This window comes from Pistacia vera, unplaced genomic scaffold (assembly GCF_008641045.1).
Source record: "Pistacia vera cultivar Batoury unplaced genomic scaffold, PisVer_v2 Contig623, whole genome shotgun sequence".
NCBI classification, from domain to species: Eukaryota; Viridiplantae; Streptophyta; class Magnoliopsida; order Sapindales; family Anacardiaceae; genus Pistacia; species Pistacia vera.
The window spans coordinates 211,245-226,000 of NW_022196472.1; positions in this window are offsets into that span (position 1 = coordinate 211,245).

Genomic DNA, 14,756 nt, shown 5'->3' on the forward strand with positions numbered 1-14,756 from the left:
AGTTAAATTTTTTTTTCTTAACCTAAATAAACCTGAATCACTGACCTCTCACGGAACTCATAAACCTTTCCAATTAAACAAAAACCAATAAAAAAAAAAAAAAACTTTTAGGCAGTCGGTTGATGGCCTTTGAGCCACACATAGTCAGGCTAGATCTAGACCGAGCTGCCCATGGTCAAGCCGAATCTTGGCCTGGGCCGCACGACTTGGATGATATGTCGGCCCATCAACAACCAAAGTCCATGACCTTTCTCTTCCATGCCGTCCTCTGCACCATCATTTATCATGAAGATGAAGTATTTGATTTTTGTATTTTTCTTTCTGTTGATGCAGTGATTTGCACCAACAAGAAGTACGTAGGATTCAGGAAGAATCTACATAGGAGTTTGTATGAAACCTAAAGAGTCGATGCTGGATCAATTGATGGATAATAAATGCAAATCGAAATAAGTAATCACACAAAGAAAAAGATTTTTAAAGTAGTTTGAATGCTCAATGTGCCTACAATTTTTGAGCTTGAATTTCACGTCACTGTTTTTGTATTGCTCTCTTTGCTTTTTTGTGCACAAGTGTCGCTTACAATAATGAATGATTATTCAGATTCCTAATTTGGGTAAAAAATATGTTTATATATTGTTACAATGACAAACTTATAAATAAAGTTAACCTAAAAGGATTGACATGTGGCGTAAATCTGTGCCTCAGGAGTTTATCACACAACACTTTCCTTTACATGTGTCTTATATTTTGTGCTTGTAATTTATATTTATATTTTTCTATTGCAGTTTTTCCTACGATTTGAGGCTGAGATGATGGAAGCTAAACTGTACGATGTTAGAAATTAGGGGAGTGATAATTTCCATTAAAGACTTTGTTTAATGGAAGAATTTTGGAAAATCTAGTTGCATGAAAGATTGAAATATGTAGAATCATACAAGATTTATGTAAAATCATTATGTATGGAAGAATTTTGTAACGAATTAGTAATTTTAACTTTCACGCCCTTTAATTAATATATGCTTCAGCACCTGCCTCAAATTAATAATTCTTAAAATCACTTGAGGAATTTTGAGGGACAGACATTGCCTGAGGGTGGAATGTTGATGGTTTTTCAAAATAAAAGAACCAGTTCATATTTTAACTAAACCTAGGGTGGGCACAAAAAAAAAAAAAAAATGCAGTTAAGGACGTGCATTAGAAAGAATCCAGTGCACAAACCTTACACCAGGTTTGTACAAGGATTCTGCATGAAATCCTGACTACTGCTCTGGCAACATGTCATGAAAGTGATTAAAAACTTAATGATACAACAAATCGTATCTTAACTACTACTCTGCAACATATATGCTCTTACAACATATCGTGAAAGTGATTAAAAACTTAATGATACATCATATCGTATCCTGACTACTGCTCTTGCAACATATCGTGAAAGGGGTTAAAAACCAATGCACTTAATGACATGCGTTAGTAAAAAAGGCACGACCCTTGCACCAAGTAGGTACAGGGATGGCACGACCCTTACACCAGGTTTGTATAGGGATTTTAAAACTTAATAATGCAACATATCGTATTCGGACTATTGCTCTTGAAACGTAACATGAAAGAGATTAGAAACTTAATGATGTGTGTTAGAAAAAAAATCCAGGGCACGACCCTTACACCAGGTCTATATAGCAATTCTAAAAATGGTGTCAAATATTGACATGAAATCTTGACTACTGCTCTTGCAATATATCATGAAAGGGATTAAAAACTTAATGATGATCAACAGAAAAAAAATCTAGTGCATGACCCTTACACTAGGTCTATACAAAGATTCTAAAAATGGAAACAATGCATTTAATGATGTGTAAAAAAAAAAAAAAATTTAAGGGACGACCCTTACACAAGGTCTGTATGGGGATTCTATAAACAGTGTCAAACATTGACATGAAATCTTGACTATTGTTCTTGCAACATATCGTGAAATTCGAGCTCAAAAACTATAGTCATTGACGCAGGGTTATTTTGTTCCTGTGGAACTTGCTGAAAAGCTATAGGGGCAAGGTTTTTATCTTCCAATTGAACCTCTTCTTTGTGTTGCTCCTAATTGATGATAAGAGATTCAGAAACCACTTGAAAGTTTGACATGAAATCCTGACTACTGCTCTTACAATATATCGTGAAAGGGATTAATAAATTCAGACTCTTCTTCTTCATCTAGCACTACAAACATATTTTGAAACATTACTTGAAATTTGGGCTCAAAATCTACAGGCGCTGGCGTAGGGTTATTTTCTTGTGGAACCTGTTGAAAAGCTACATGGGTAGGGTTATTATCTTTCAGTTGAACCTCTTCTTCGTGTTGCTCCTGATTGATGATAAAAGATTCAGAACCCACTTAAATGTCTTTGAAAGCTTATTGTCAATGAATTTCCTGAGCTGGAATTGTATTATGAACTATAGTATTGGTTCACCTAGTGCTGAATTTGAAGACTCCCCAATATGAAACTCTGGACGAATCTCCTGAGCCTTGGTGATGGGTGCCCTATCATTGATATTCTGAACTGCAGTATTTATTTCACTCGCTCCTAAAGTTGAAGTCTTCCTAATTGGAAACTTTGAAGCATTGGCCTTAGGATTGGTTTTCTAAGTCTCACTGCCAATTTCCTTATAACTTGAATTTAATGTCTCACCCGTCACACCACTCTATATAGGAGCTGTTTAGGCAGGTTGAATAAAAAACATACGAGCATCACACTCTGTCACTTCATAGTTGTTATTGTCTTTTACACAAACACTGCTACACATGGCATTCTCCAGGCAATATTTTCGAATGTCACTAGAAGACATGTGATGTCAAATAATGTAAATAAATTATTGATATATTACATTGGTACAATATAGCATTAATTTTTTTTTTTTTTTTTTTTTTTTATGTCAAATTTGTTACCTTTTGAAGGAATCAACCAAGAAAAATCTTTGAGAATTACCCTTGACTAGGTAATGTATATTTATTTCTCTAATCTTATCACAAATAAAATGCTTAATGTCTACTTCGTCTTCAACAGTTGTTGTATAATCAAGCTGTGAAGTCTTATAAAAGTGAAAAAAAAGTTAAACTATGCAACTAAAACATCATTTAATTTTGCAACAAAGATATTAGTACTTTGTTACATTTGATTTGTAGAATCTATCAACAAACGTGGGTAATTGGTGTTTAGTAGTGTGGTTAGGGGTGAAACCGAGTCAAGTTAAGTATCTAGTAAATTGAACTCGACTTAAGTGCTACAGTACCAAATTTGAATTCGAGCTTAAGAAATCAAGTTCGAACTCGAACTCGGTAATTGAAATTAGAATTCGAGTTCAAACTAGAGTTCGTATAATCGATTTTTTTTGGAGTTTTAGTCGAGTTTTAATTGAGTTCGAGTTCGAACTTGATTTCAACAGGGGTGGATTTGCAAATTTTATAACTTTTAAATAACATATGACCAATATTACTTTAAAAACTATCAACTTAACCTTCGAGCTTGGAAATACTCGCAAACATTTCGAATCGAGTTTTATTGTGATCGAACTCTACCCGAACTACTCGAACTTGACTAATGCCGAGCCGAGTTCGAGCCAACATCGAGCTATGCTTGAGCTGCTAGCAAGCAGCTCGACTTGATTTTCACTCCTAAGCATGGTTATCAAACCTTTGCGGGACAATCCTTGCAATGATAACATTCTCAGCTGTAATTCAACTAACAATTCAACATTCAATTTAATAATAGAAATAATATTGGTAAAAACCAATCACTTACCATTTGGAGTACATTTGTCAAAAGGATGTCGTATGTGAAGCAGAACCACATTGTAACAAGAAATTTGACTAGGTACAAATTAGGGGTGTAGCCGAACCTAGTTTTAAAAATCCTCACTTCACGATCCTAATTTATAAATGTTTTGTATTCCTCTTTTTCTTATTTTCTTTCTTCTATATTCCTCACCCTTACTTGTCTTCTCTACTAATACTCATTCTCTACAATTAAATTATCTTCTCTCCATTAAATCTTCACTTAACGATCTTTATAATACTTTCCATGACTAGGACCCTTCTTCCTCCTTTAAGCATAATTTGCAAGACCCAACTTGGTGTTCATGGTCTAGTATCAAATGCAACTCCAAAACTTCTCAAATCATTTCACCTGATCTTTCTTGTTGTTCCCTTTTTGGTGTTATTTCTCCTTAAGTCAGCTACTTAACCAACTTAATCCACTTGAATTTGAGTGCAAATGACTTTGGTGGACCTCTCCAGTCAGCGATTTTTGAGCTACTTGAGTTGAGAACAATCGATATTGGTTAATGGGTTTAACGAAGAAAACTATTTTTGTTGTTTGCAGATATGTTTTCGTTGGCTTAACAAAATAAACTTATTTCACTTTTAATTTCAAGGCATTTTAATAGATTTTATGTTTTGATTCAGACCTTGACCATTAATTTTTTTTTTCATTGTTTGCATATTATTTTCATTGGTCCGGAAATTTCTGGTTTTGGGCATTTGAGCTAGGCCTTCCAAATCGAGCTTGAGCTCCATCCCGAGCTCAAATTCAAGCCTGAGCTCAAGCTCGAATATGTCTCGGCTAATAAATGACCCGAGCTTTAGCTTCTCATTCTTCCTCGAGCTCGATCTCGAGCCTGGGTTTCTAGAGCTCGCTGAACTTGAGCTCAGTAAATTTTTCATGAATCAAGCTCGAGCCTCGTGGTGTTCAACTCAGCTCATATAGAGCCCTAGGTACAATAGAGTTTTCAACCCAATTAAATGCAAGTTTGCAGCTATCTGAGGGTTCTTTCTTTTTGGTGCGAATTATGGTGGTGCCGTCAGATTTGGATATTGCTACTAGGTTCGAAGATGGCCTATCTTTTAGCCATCAGGTAACGGTTGTTGATGAGGAGAATGGGCGAGATCCATCTGGTAGCCCTCCCTCGAGAAATGTCGGAGATGATGGTGGAGGAATGCCAAAATTGGGGTTGGGTAAGGTTGAGGAAGATGAAGAAAGGACCAGGTCCTGCTATCTCGGATCCAAGTCAGGGAAAGCCTGCAATTTTTGGGTCGGGGCATGTTATTCTTGGTGGGTTAGGCGAAAAAGGTGGATCATGAGCTTGCAAAGGGGCCCTTTGTTGCTAAGGAGCTCTTATAAGTCTTTGGATGTGGGTGGAGGCTCGTTGGGCTCATCTTGCTTTGGGCTAGAAGGTGATGAAACCCATCAATGTGTTTTAAAGATGGCCTGGTGATTGGTTCTGGGCAAAAAGGATCGTCTCTGGCAGGGGGTTAATAAATCTAGTTCTCCTCCAATGCTATCTGTTGAGCACACTCGTCTTTCTCTGGAGATTGTCAAGAATCGCTCATGGGCAAATGTTTCTTTGATTATTTGATTATAGGATGAGAGGTATTAGAATCTTAATAATCGAATCCATCTCAACCCGAATTATTTTGGGTAAATTAATAACATAAACAATCATAAGAAGACAAAATGAAAAATGCAAAAAAGTTGGAATTAAGCAATAACAATCAAATTATGTTTAATTCTGCATGGAAATTAGATTAATCAAGAAATTGACTGGAAAGATTTGATTTATAAAGAATAAGATAAATATCTGATATACATTTGTCATAAAGAAGAATTGAATACAAACCTCAAACAAAAGTAATAACTTGTATTGTATATGTTGTGTGTGATTTTTCTATTAAGCTCGGAGAAGTTAGAATTCTGCGAGGTTATAGTTCGACCTAGAATCAGCCCGGCTCAACACTTGTCCGACCAGCATAAGCTCTTCGAGATATAGCTCGACCTAGGATAAGCTACTTGTGACCAATCTCGACAGTTGTTCAAGAAAATCACAGATAATCTCAAATCCCAGATATTCCGAAAGAAATCAAATCAACAACAATAATGGCACGATCTTAGTGCTTAATCTCGAGAATATCAGAGTTGTATCTCAATCTTAATTGTAATTCCTTTAATTTCGCTCTTTCCTTTGTGAAAAACTTGTATATAAACCACTTTCAACTAAGGCTGTTAACGAGCCAAGCCGAGTTTTTGACTTAACGAGCTCGGCTAGTGAAAAAAAAAAAAAGAATTCAAGCCGATTTCGAGTTGAGCCAAGCCTCTAATTTCTTGACTCGACTCGACTCATAAAGAGAGAAAAAGATTTCGAGTCTGGCTTGCGAGCCAGCTTAACGAGCCGAGTTAGAGTCAACTAGCGAGCCGGTAAAATGCATACAATTTTATTTTTTAAAATTCGGTGCAATTTTCTCTCTCACATTTATTACTATTTCTTTTCTCTCTCTCTTTCACTTATTTCCCCCCCTAATTTATTATTGATTTGCTTTCACTTCTTTTCTCTCTCCCTAAACTCCAATGGCTTATCGTTTCTCTTTTTTTTTTTTCCCCTTTCTTTCTTTCTCCCTGTTTCCCTTGCTCTCTCCAGTCTCCACCAACTCTGAAGTTATTCTCTTCCTTTTCTCTTTTGTTACTTATTACTCTTTGCTTTCTCTCTAATGACGACTGTTTCTCCTATTTTCTCTTTCTTTCTTTCTTTCTTTTTTTTTTCCTATTTTCTCTTTCTTTCTTTCATTCTTTCTCCTTGTTTCCCTGCACTCTCCACCAAATCTGACGCCGACAACTTGCCTAAAATCGTTTGGTTTGGTTTGGTTTTAGGGGAAAGGATTTTAGTCGCATTTTGAGGGATTTTAACATCGGGGTGTTCTTTGTTATTTTTGAAAACTTTTTGTTTTAAAAATTTTAGTTTAATCCCTTATACTTAATAAAACCCCTCAAACGCCCTTAATAATTCGAGCCTGGCTTGGCTCGCGAGCCTAACGAGCTGAGCCGAGGTAGGCTCGAACTCAGCTCGTGCTCTCTCACTAATCGAGTTGAGCCGGCTCGATTCTAGACAAGGCAAGCCGTTAACGAGCTGTACTCGAGCCGAGCCAAGTCGGCTCGCAAGCGGCTTGCCTCGTTGAACAGCCCTACTTCCAACGATGGAAAAGGGGTTAGCAAATTGTTCTAGGTATTATACTATTTTCTTGTAAGCTCTCTAAGCAAATAAGAAAAATAGTGGACGTAGGCTCAAGATTCAAACTTGCCGAACCACTTTAAAAACATTTTGTGTTCTTTATATCATTATTCTTATATTTATATTGCATTGTTGGTTATTTTTAATCATGCACATATCAGTTTCGGTTCCACCAAGGTCAATCGAATCACTCTAGTTGGTGTAATTCTTGCTTCAACATTTTGGTGCTAGGAGGGCCTCCGCTTACATTCAAAAGTTTCGAAAATCAATTTCAGTGACCTGATCATTTGAAATTCAAATGGCCTATTCTAGATCAAAAACCATCATTGGAAACCATGACAACGTGGAAACTGCCAATCAGGAGGTGCATCAGACTACTCCTCCTGGTCGACCACCAATGTCACCAATGCAGCATGTCGCAAATCAGCAGGGGTAGGGACGTTGAATCTCGAGAATGGCCAGCTAATAGAGATGATAAGGACGATGGTTGCATAGGCGGTGCAACAAAATGTGGCTGAATTAAGGAATCAACAACCGGCCCACCAGGACCTCGATCAGCCATGCTTCACAGAGGTTACTCTAACAGGTCACAATGGCTAAGCCAGTGACCAATCTGGCTCGTCGGCACCAAGGAGTGACCATCACCCTCGACACCACATGATGCATTCCGCTCATGAGCGTGAATCCAGCAGGCAAGTTAACCCCGCGACTAGACAAATAGCCTATGGGGGAGAATGAACCCCATGGTGGACAAAGAATGCTCACCCTAATCAATGAAACAATCAACTCCAACGTGCCAGTTTTAACCCACAACAAAGGTAGGCTCAAACCTCGCAAGCTCGCGAGTTGAGTCGCACATGTCATTTGGGCAATGACCGACGTTCTGATTTTAACCAACGTCACGAGTAGCGCACAGACGAGCATGATAGCACTTATCAACCCAACCATCATGACTCCACCTCGTGCACCAATGCGCACGATACAGCAGACTCGTAAGCAACTGATCTCCAAACTCATCTGCTCGAGGTAAGGCTGAACAGAGCCTGCAGCCAGAATACTCCTCATGAAAAGGGTTTAGATTGGGTACAGAGAATGCTTGACGAACTAAAAGCTCGCTAGAATAATTTGGTGGAAGAGATAGTAAGTTCTTCATTCACGAAGGAAGTTCGTTAGGCCTTGTTTCCTTAGGGATTCAGAGTGTCAGAGAGCAAGTTTGATGAGAAAAGGGATCCCAAAGACCACTTGTACTCATTCAACAACCTGATGGAGCTACATCAAGTCTCTGACTTGGTAAAGTGTCGCTACTTCATGGTTACTCTAGTAGGGGATGTCAAGAGGTGGTACAAGAGGCTCAAGGTGAACTCAATATAGTCTTGGCAACAGTTCTCTTTGCTATACTTATAATAATTCTAAGCAAGAAGATAGTTTGCAATGTCACTCAGCTATCTGAGCAATATTCGTCAAGAAAGAGACGAAACTCTGACCTCATAGTTAACGAGGTTCTAGCATGAACAAGCAAATGTCGTGAATGCACCTGAGAAATCAATCTAGACTTTGCTAATAGCAGGTATAAGGCTGTAGACAAAGTTATGGAAGAGCTTCAAAGAGAAGGCCATATAAGCTAGGCCAAATTCTATCAAATGGCTGCCAAACACCGATGAGTAGAAAGTTCGCTAGCGGCCTTAGATAGAAGTTCACCTAGGAAAGCCCCTTACAAGTGACAAGATCGCTCAATAGACAAATGGAGGGGATAAGATCGTAATGATAGCGACTGAAATAGGTTCCAAAATAGGCAGAAAACAGAAAACCATGGAGAAAGGCAATCTTTTCTACAATATGCAGAGTACACCCCCTGACTCAAGATGCAGTTCACTGCTCACATCTATGAAGTCTCTTACGAGGCTAGGAAGCTGTTCGCGTTAGAAAGAATGGGGGGGGAAGGGTGGGGCGTTAGGCAGAAGAGATCGCCAAAAATACTGTCGGTATAATTGAGACATCGGGCACAACACTAATGAATGTTGGGCTCTAAAAGTCGCCATTGAAGATTTAATCAGAAGAGGCCACTTGAAAGAATTTGTCAAGGAGGAGCCAGCTCGCGAAAATCTAAGAGAGCAAAATAATCAGATCGAATTGACCCAGTTAAACAACGATGTATTGGTGGATATGATCTACGAGAGCCTGACATTGTAGGGAGCTTCAAGCGCTCTCATGAGCAATATGCGCAGAAGGCCAGGACATACTCAATCCTCGAGTAATGAGCTATGAGCAAAAGCTGCTAAAGTGACCCAGGCAAGAAAGCGAGGTGATAAGATTCACCAAAGAAGAATGTGAACAATCTTCTCGCCACAACGATGATGCGATTGTGATCGCAGTAAGGATCAGCAATGCATGAGTACTCAGGGTAATGGTCGACAATGGCAGCGCAACAAACATCATTGTCTTGGGAGCTTTACGAGAATTGAGATTCACAAAACAAGACTTGAGGGCATGTCTGCCACTGCTATACAGTTTTACTAAGGATAGCTTAGTCCCCAAGGGAACAACTGATTTGCCTGTGACTCTTGGGGAAGAGCATTAGATAAGGAAGTTGATGGCATAGTTCTTAGTGGTCGACTACCTGACCACCTATAATGTCATTATGGGGAGGCTGATCTTGGACGACCTAAGCACAATCACCTCAGTGCATTGCCAAACAATTAGATTCCCAACTCCAGGCTCGGTTGCAACAATTAGGAGTTGCAGGAAAAATTCTTAGGAGTGTTATAATCGGGTCATTCATGCTGTACAAAAATGACCGCTCCGAGAACCATGGTCATTGTTGAGTCCGAGTCAAAGCCTGGACCACTGGAGGACACCATAGATCCTTGTATCCACAAAGAAGAGCCCACAACAAGGCCTACAAAAGAGTTGCAAGAAGTACCTGTCAGCGAGGAAGACCTAACTCACATACTAAAAATTGGGAGCAATCTGAGCGACGAGCTGGCCAACAGTTTGGTAAGGTTCCTAAAGAAAAATCTCGACGTGTTCACTTGGGTACATGCGAACATGGTGGGGATCAGCCCCGAAGTAATGTGCTACAGATTGAACGTCAACTCAGAAGGTCAACCAATAAGACAGAAGAGAAGATCTATGAATGCTAAGCGATCCAGAGCGCTCAAGGATGAAGTTGATAAACACCTAAACATCAACTTCATCCAAGAAGTAAAGTATCCAGATTGGCTCGCCAACCCAGTCTTGGTGAACAAGTAGAATGTCAAGTGGTGGACTTACGTCGACTTCACTGATCTAAACGAGATTTATCCCAATGACAGCTTTCCGCTACGTCGGATTGATCAACTAGTAGATGTAACAGCCGGGAACGCACTATTAAGCTTCATGGATGCTTACTTAGGATATAACCAAATCTCAATGTATCAGCTCGATGAAAAACACACCTCATTTATTACTAACCGGGGTATCTATTGTTACAGGATTATGTCATTCAGCTTGAAGAACACTAGAGCGATCTATCAATGTTGGGTGAATCAAATGTTCGTCAAGCAAATTGGCAAAACCATGAAGGTGTACATTGACGACATGCTTGTCAAGTTAAAGGTCGTCGAAAGTCACATTGAGCACTTGGAGGAAATGTTTGGTATCCTTAAAAAATACCGAATGAGATTGAACCTTTTGAAGTAAGCTTTCGGGGTAAGCTCAGGGAAGTTTTTAGGTTTCTTTGTAAATCAGCGAGGTGTTGAAGCAAACCCAGACAAGATTCAAGCTCTCCTGAACATGAAAAGTTTGACTAATATTAAGCAAGAGTTTGACAGGGCGACTGGCCGTATTGAGCAATTTGTTTCTTGAGCTATAGATAGGTGTTTGCCTTTCTTTGAAACCCTGAAGGGCAACAAGGGTTTTAAGTAGACACAAGAGTGTGAGAAAGCATTCCAAGAGTTGAAAAGGCATCAGGGGCAGACTTTGGCTGATTTCATCTCAGAATTCTCTTACCAAAGCCCCAAGGGGAAACAAGCCCGCCAGAAGCGAGCACTTCGGAAGAAAACAAGCCAATAGAGCCAAAACTTGACAATCTATGGGAGTGGACCTTGTGCGTGGATGAGTCCTCGAACGAGAAGGGGGCGGGAGCTAAGCTCCGACTCGAAAGTTTTAAAGGGAACCCAATCCGAGCTATAGGCAGATTTGGGTTTGCTGCCTCGAACAATGAGGTAGAGTATGAAGTCATGCTCACGAGGATCTGTCTCGCCAAAAAAATGGGGGCAGAGTCAATTAAAATATACAGTGACTCTCAGCTCATAGTCCACCAAATTTTCGGAGAGTATCAAGCAAAAGAGGACAAAATGGCGTCCTATCTCTAGAAGATAAAATCCAAACTTGAGTAATTCAACACTTCTGCAGTTCTATAGATCCCCAGAGAGAAGAATTCAGTGGCCAATGCTCTAGCTTGCCTGGCTTCAACAATGAGCAAAGAAGCGACTCATTTCATTCCTGTTATCCCAAGTCCAAGCATCCTCGCGTCGCAAGACTTTGTTTCGGTGACAAGGCAAATGTACAGCTGGATGAATTCAATAACCGCGTATCTGAGAGATAGGACAGTGCACGAGGGAAGAAACAAAGCCAAAACCTTTCGAGCAAAATCAATTTGGTATACGCTTATCAACTACAAGTTGTATAAGCGAGGTTATAATTCCCCGCTCTTACGATATATTGATCACGAAGATTTAAAGTACATCTTGAAGGAAATCTATGAGGGTTTCTGTGGAAACCACGTCGGGGGCAGATCCTTGGCATATAAAGTACTCCGCCAAGGATACTAATGGTAAACTATCTTTAAAAATGCGGCAAATTTAGTACAAAAATGCAAAAAAAAAAAAAGATTTAAAAAAAATATAAAAAAAAAAACCCAAAAAATAAACAAAAAAAAAAAAAAAAAGAAAATAAAAAAAAAAAGGAATAAAAAAAAAAGACAAATAACAAAAAAAAAAAAAAGAAAAAAAATTAAAAAAGATAAAAATAAAAAAATAAACAAAAAGGAAAAAAACAAAAAATAAAAAAACATCAATAAAAAAAAAAATAAAAAAAAAATATAAAAAAAAAAAAAAAAAAAATTAAAAAAAAAAAAAAAAATAAAAAAAAAAAATAAAAAAAAAATAAATTAAAAAAAAAAAAAAAAATAATATGAAAAAAAAAAAATCAAAAAAAAAATAAACAATAAAAACAAGACACAAAACAAAAAAAAATAAATAAAAAAAAGAACACAAAAAAGAAAAAAAAAAAAAAAAAAAAAAAAAAATGAGCAAAAAAATAAAAAGAAAAAAAATAATCAAATAAAAAAACAACAAAAAAATCAAAAAAAAAAAAAATAAAAAAAAATAAAAAAAAATAAAAAAAAATAAAACAAAAAAAAAAAAAAATAAAATTATTTAAAAAAAAAATATTAAAAAAAAAAAAAAAGAAAATCATAACCATAAAAGGATAAAAAAAAAAAAAAAAAAAAAGAATAAAAATAAAATAAAAATAAAATACTAAAAAAAAAAAGAAAAAAGAAAATAAAAAAATAAGGAAAAAAAAAAAAAATAAGAGAAAAAAAACAAAAATATAAAAAAAAAAAACACAAATAAACAAAAAACAAAAAAAAAAAAAATTAAAAAAAAAAAAAAAAAAACTAATAGGATCTTTGAAAAGCTCGCACCAAGAATTTTTCACTTGGAACACCTCAATGGTGAAGCTGTATTGCGAGCTTGGAATGCCGAGCATTTGCGAAGATACTACCAATAAGTAGCTCGGGTTTCAATTTTATTTTATCTTCTTTCTCTTAAAAAACAATGTAAGGTCTCTTATGGCCAACTTTTATTTATCAATAAAGAGATATTCTTCATAACTTTTATCTTTGTTTTTTTATTATTTATCTATTGTTTCAAAATCGCGACCTAAGCGATCACATCTAAAAAACTCGAAGTCAAGAGTTCGAAAAAGGCAAGTTAGCTTTATAAGCCACGTCATAATTCAACTCATCAAGGGAGGAATTCCCTGACACGACGAAGTTAAAACTTGGGAAATGCACGAGCAAAACACGTCGAAAGAAAATTAATCATAATCGGGAACCAAAACGTAAGACGGGCAACTATTCCAAACTCAATGTTGTCGCAAGAAATATTTTCTTTTTTATTTTGAAAAGTCCCTAAAGAAGTGAGCTACGCATAACTTGGAGCAAATTCGAATTTTTTATGCTAACTTTGATTAGAACAACTAAAATGACTTGGTAGAAATAAAAAAATTGCTTGGCAAAAATGGGAAAAACCAGATTTCCATTAATTGAAAGAGTTTAGTTATAAACTAAACTAAAAAAGCAAAAGAAAAAGAGAAAAGGCCTAAACAACAAGGGTTGGAACATTATTAGCAGCAAGAGTTTGGGCAACGTCTTTGCGGGTGAGAGCCAAGGCATCTTTGGGTGGCTCAACTGAGCGATGTCACCAGCATCAGCTGGTAGCGAGGCTAGCAGGGTCGGGTTTTCGACCTCTTGCTTGACCGCGACTTCTTTCTCTTCGTCGCCTCCTTCCTCATTCTCGCTTTCGTCGGACTCGGAGCTATGGGAGTAAACAAACTCCAAGCCCTCTGCCTCAACTTTAAACCTCTCGATCTTCTTCTAGTAGACCATATAAAGGAAGGAGAAGTTAAGCGAAGGATGGGTCTCCCACAACTGCTGGACTAGGTAGACCGAGGTCTCCTACGTGTGGCTCTTCGCTTCCGGCTTCAGCCCCTTAACCTCTTTTTTGAGGTTAACGACTTTTGATTTGGCTTATTTGCGATCCTCACTCTCTTAGAAGAGTTGGCCTAAGGTGCTCACATATTTGGATTCCCAGTCTGACATAACCTTTTGAGCCACAACACGCTCGAAATTCAACTTCTTGTTGGCACCCCGCTGTTGTGCCAATCCTTCTCGGCCTTGGTCAAGTTCGCCTCAGCCTTTGTCCAAGTAGCCTCACTTACCGAGAGTTTGTCGAGCAACTCTCTCTCCTTGACCTCGAAGGCCTTGGCCTGCACTCTCAGTGGCTCAAGCTCAGCCCGCAACGACTCCCGTTCCTTATCCACCACATCAACCCTCACCAAGGCGTCTTCCTTCAGCTTCTCTACTTCTTGCCATCCCACATGGTTACCTTCCAAGGTGAGATAGATTTGATCAAGGAGGAGCTCGGTCGCCATGCAAGCCTGAAAAAGAAGAATCAATTAGCAAAAAGTAAAGGAGAGAGCCTCTAAACAATGTGACAAAGGTGAACTACCAGTACCTTGGTGACATAGCTACAGGCGCAAGAAAGTTGCTCGTAAGGAGGGGCGGTCTTTAGAATCTCGTAGGTCCACAACGAAATGGCCTCTCTAGCTGCCGAGGCTCCAATGCCTACGTCGAGTGCGGCATGAGCAACCTCTTTCATTTTCCCTCTACCACGTCGCAAAGGCAAACTCTCCCTGCTTTCGATAGGGATGACAGGCTTGTCCGTCGGGACAAACTTCTTCTTGGTCGTGCTTTTGGCCAAGATGTTCTTTAGGCCACTAACAGCCTCGACAATCTTTTTTCTAGAGCTTGGCAACTGCTCGGTCATTTTCTGCTTTCCTGAGCCTACTTGTTGCTCGATCGATTTCTTCTTGCCCAAACCCTCTTACTATTCGTTCACTTTCTTCTTCCTTGAGCCTCCAGTTGCTCAAAGATTTTCTTCGCCAAG